Source organism: Montipora capricornis, chromosome 5, assembly GCF_036669925.1.
Source record: "Montipora capricornis isolate CH-2021 chromosome 5, ASM3666992v2, whole genome shotgun sequence".
Taxonomy (NCBI): domain Eukaryota; kingdom Metazoa; phylum Cnidaria; class Anthozoa; order Scleractinia; family Acroporidae; genus Montipora; species Montipora capricornis.
In genome coordinates this window covers 6,511,377-6,516,376 of record NC_090887.1, presented here as the reverse complement: position 1 = coordinate 6,516,376, position 5,000 = coordinate 6,511,377, and the positions used below count along the sequence as shown (strand labels likewise).

The 5,000-nt window shown below is 39.8% G+C and overlaps 2 protein-coding genes across 2 annotated transcripts in view; one reads left to right on the top strand and one right to left on the bottom strand.

Annotated features, from left to right (window-relative positions):
• LOC138049285 (cyclic GMP-AMP synthase-like receptor 3) overlaps positions 1 to 1,469 on the bottom strand; it is a 51,860-nt gene extending 50,391 nt beyond the window's left edge. Inside the window, exon 1 of the mRNA XM_068895490.1 lies at positions 1,332 to 1,469. The gene's annotated coding sequence lies outside the window, so the exon portion shown is untranslated. The remainder of the gene's footprint in view (positions 1 to 1,331) is intronic.
• The window catches only part of LOC138049282 (uncharacterized), a 71,204-nt gene that overhangs the window by 16,140 nt on the left and 50,064 nt on the right, over positions 1 to 5,000 (top strand). The gene's annotated exons all lie outside the window — the stretch shown is intronic.

Here is a 5,000-nt window from a genome sequence, read left to right as displayed (position 1 = left end):
TTAACCATAATAGTAAATTAAGAGCAAATTAGGAATTAACGATAATAGTTAATTCACAGGTAGAGAATGGGTTGAAATGATGTTTTACTATGACTGCAAAAATTCTCGCGCGCTCATTGGCTAATTTTTATATCGCATAATATTTATGCGATAATGACGCGATATTGCTCCCTTCAGCTTGAAGTTTCTCGCATTTTTGTCTCGCTTTCTTCTCGTGTTTCGACTTAATTGTGACCCCTCTGCCTTTTTGTTATTGTAAAAAACAAATTGATGACTGTTTTTCATGAGTCTGTCCTGTTATTGACAATGAATTTCGCCATAACATTGTCAAAGTAGTCTGCGGATCCACTCGGCTATCGCCTCGTGGATCCACAGCTACTTTGACAATGTTATGACGCAATTCATGATCAATAACAGGACAGACGCATGAAAAACTGACATCAATTTGTTAAATGTACTGTTGAAGCAGTTTGCCCACCAGAGCAGAAAACATCGAAGGGATGTTTGAAGCAAATGTTGAAGCAGTTTGCCCAGGCCTCGATCTGGCACATTACTTGCTGTCACAAGCCGACGATGACGTAACGAAAAAGCGGAGAAATGCCCGGATTCAGTGAAAAATCTGTTTACAAGGGAATCTCTTGGACTCTTCACTTTCACGTGATGTTTCAACAGCCACGATACTGCCCCAAACCACTCCTCGGGGAATTAATCTCCTTTCTTACACTAAAATTTTGCTTTATTTTCAGTGAACAATCATAGCCAACGAACACGCGAATGAATCGCATTCTGATGATACCATGAATTTATTTTCAAGACGAAAACATTTCATCAGCCGTGATATTTGAAAATCAATGTGCACTGATATTTTCGTGAAGTATTATACCGAAGAATTGTGTTCGTACTATTTGAACAGTTGGTGCCGTCTTGAACTCATCCGAAAGCGACAAATTATAACTTTTTGTAATGGTTCCTCAGACGGTCATTTTAAACTTACTTTGTGATCTAGACCGCGGCAACAAGAGAGTAGAAGTTCATGGATTCGTGACCGATCCGAACGCTTTATTACCGGATTCGTAGGTTTTCTTTGTTGAAACGTTAGTTTCCCAAGAATAGTCCCGGTTAACTTTCGGGTAAAAAGTCGGTCATCCGGCAAAGCTCACGGAAATTTGATAAAAACTGATCGAAGAGTTTATAATAAGCTTACAACTAAATTAACTCAATTACAAACGCAGGGAGAATTTTGACATAGAGTGGAAGTCAAAATAAAGACGAAACCCCTTTCCTGTTACTACATTCTGCTAGATCAATAAGTTATTCTATGATTCACCAACCTGATAGATGAAATTTAAGCGTTAAAAGCTTCGAATCTTTGTGCTGATGTTTTACTTGGAGGAAGAAAAGGGACAATATTTAGCTTTTGTGTCGAAAAACTAGCCAATCATGTCAGGTTTGTTCACTTCCGGTTTTCCAAGAACAAGTAAGATGTTCTTGGAACGAAAGCAGCCTGAACCTCTTTTCTCCCTGGAGGCTGGGTGCGAGGAGTTTCTCGTACCCATTCTCTTCTTGATGGGGAAACGAGGCAGAGGAATGGCTTGCTGACAAAGTTTCGACAAAGGAGTAAATTCTCCGCCCATGCTTGAGCCTGGTTCCAGTAAGGCAAGCTTATGATGAGGAAAATAAAGGTTTGCGCTTGAGCGTGTGAGCTTTAATTCGCATGGTCACATATCTGACATACGTATGTGAAACAGAATCGCAGTAAAGGTCTAATTAAGCCATGAAAAGTTTTTGAAAAAGACTTTTGTATGACGATACATGGAACTCGCCGTTACACGAGAAGAGAAGCTTAGGAATTCAGAGTCTCTAGTGATAAGTAATGGATTTGATGATAAAAATTACGGGCAGAAACATTCTTATTAAAGAGCAGTCGGAGGGTGTGGCTATGGGTTCTCCTCTCGGTCCTCTCATGGCTAACACCTTCATGTGCAGTCTTGAGGAACAACTTAAGCTCCAGAACAAATTACCATCATACTACAGGCGCTACGTTGATGATACTTTAACTACCATGAAGGATGAAGTTTCTGCCTATTCTTTTCTGCATGCTTTGAGTGATCTCCACCCATCGATTAGCTTTACTATGGAACTATCAACTGAGAACACTCTCCCTTTCTTAGGCATGGTCCTAAGAAAAGACGGTCAGAATATTACGACTAGTGTATACGTGAAACCGACCAATACGGGTCTATTGTTACATTATAATAGTCACGTTGATAATCGTTATAAGAAATCCTTAATTATTACCATGCTAGACCGAGCTTTCAAGCTATCATCTAACTGGTCATTATTTCATGAAGAGTGTAGCCGCCTCAAGACCTTATTCCTACAGTTGGCATATCCTGAACATCTTGTTCACTCTATGATCTCCAATTTTATCACATCCAAACAAACACCAGCACCTCCACGCAAATCTACACCTGACCCGCAATCAGTACGAATTGTTCTACCGTTCAAGGAACAAAAATCAGCTGACTCTGTGCGCAAGCAGTTGAAAGATCTTGGTAAGCCGTTAAACATCGACTTATGCCCAGTCTTTATTTCTCGAAAAGTTGGAGAAGATCTCAAACATAAAGAAATCAAGCCCGCGTTGATCAACGAACAATCAGTAGTTTACAAATTTGCGCGCGTCGACATCTCTACAAACGGATCGATGAGCATAAAAGATCTGGTTCAATATTCAATCACAGCCAAAGTCGACATCAATCAAGAACAATAACATCTGACATGTTTCGCATTCTTAAGAAATGCTCATGCAAATTTGATTGTCTTGTGTATGAAATGTTCCTTATTCGCGAGCACAAACCGTGTCTGAATATCCAAAGTGACTCGATAAAGGCAAAACGTTTCACCTAGCCTCTAGGGACTTTGAACTTAATCTTGAACATTAATATTCGAGTTATCTGTAAAATATTATATTTGACCTGATGATGGTGTCATGAGGACACCGAAACGTTGTCTTTAATAAGTATGTTTCTGCCCGTAATTTTTATCATCAAATCTAGTGATAAGTGTGCAGCAAAAACCGTTGCACAAAATCTTGTCTTTGTGGGATGGACCTTGCACAAAACGGCTATGTTTCGACAGGCCGCGGTAATAGACCAGTTGCCACTTCAATATACCTTCTGCATGAGTTAGCCATCAATCTCGTACCCAGAGTCCTCGGGCTTTTTGGTCACCGGGTGAGGGCCCTGAGAGGGTAGGTGCGTTATTTATGGGGACATATATTGTACCGTATACATTATACGTACCTTTCTAATCCTGCTTAGGAGACTCTGGGATAATGGACTGGAACTATTCTTTTTTATTGATCGCTTGCATAACAATGGCAGTACGCCAGGAAGTCGGTAAATAATTCAGAACCCCCAGAATGTGGAGGGAGATTTAAAATCTGAAACTGGTCTTAGTGCTTTTTTTTTTAACCTCAGAAATATATAAATACTTGTGAAATGTTCGTGGCTAGTCTGACGCGGCGTTTCGTCTCGGCCAAGAGACTCTTCGGAGACCTTTAGAATTCAAAGACAAACTCGTTGAGCATCGCGCCCAAAGTTCCGTTCGCAAATTCTAGATGTTGACAGTCTGGCCCTTTATCTGGCCCTCTATCGCAGAAATATTCTCAACTCTATCGCATATATCAATTATATCAATATATCAATTGGTTTATATATCGCAAATATTTTCAACTCAAGCTTTTTTTTATCGATTCTGTACACTACTTACATTGATATACAATGGAAAATAAAATATCTATCTATTTGATAGTCACCCAATGCATACTTGGAACTTATTTCAAATATCCTATTCCTTTTCATTTTTCCTATCACGATCAGTGTACTATTTGTATGTGAAACTTCTTTGCAGGGCAATCAAGTTTTTATGTTTTGTCGTGTTTCATTGCTACTGCATGCTGCTGTTTATTGAGCTTGGTTTGAAAGCTGGGAGCACTTTCTTAAATTAAGCTTCATACATGTCCAATATTCACCAAATGATACGTCCTGGAAATGGAATTTTCGTCCAGCAATATGGCGGCGATGACGTCACGTCAAAACCTCCTATCGCTGCTTACGTAGAAGAAGACGACGGCGACAAAAGAGAGAACGAGATAACAGGAAGAGGTCCTGTTGGGTAAGGGATATTTTCCGAAAGAGGAAAGAACAATGAGACTTTCATAAAAGGAAAGATTTTTTATTGTTCATATCCTTGAAATCATCTTACCATTTGTCTTAAAGGCAGGGATGCAAACCGCCTCAGCAAGTTTTGTCGTAAAACATTTCTTCGGACGCCATCTTTGGCATAAAAAACAGCTGACACCTCGGTCATATGCTTCTGCCTATGTTTCACCCGGTTTACCGTGACAATTATGAACGCGACATAAGCATAAGCATAAGGAAATGGAAACGACTCATTTTTCTTATGCTTATACTTATATGCTTGTCACTCCCGGTTTACATCGCTTATGCCATGCTTATGTTCACGCTTATGTCGCAGAGTAAACCCCCGCTTCTTGTATTACTTTTCTTCGCTGTTTTAATTAAATTTCTAAATTTCGCCAAGTTGAGTGTATTTGCGTCGATTTGTGCAAAGTACCTCCAGCCAATATGATTGATACTACGAGTACGTAACGGAACATCAGAAAGCTATGTACTGGTGTGGTTTCTCCAGGAAACAGATGCCACAATTTGCACCGCTAACAAGTCGGAGTTGCGATGTGTTGACCTAGTTGCTCTTCAGAGGAGCGCATAAAGAATTGACACCCGACCGATAAATTCCCTTCGGTCATCACCATCTCAAAAATTCTTGCGGCTAAAAACCTTGGTCTCGCGAATTTATTAAACTTTCACAACTCTTTAATACTCGACAAGATATTTGCTGTCAACGACCACGAAATCCTTTTTTTAAACAAGCACCGAACAGAAGACGCGCGAATTTATAGAACTTTTCTTTACCGT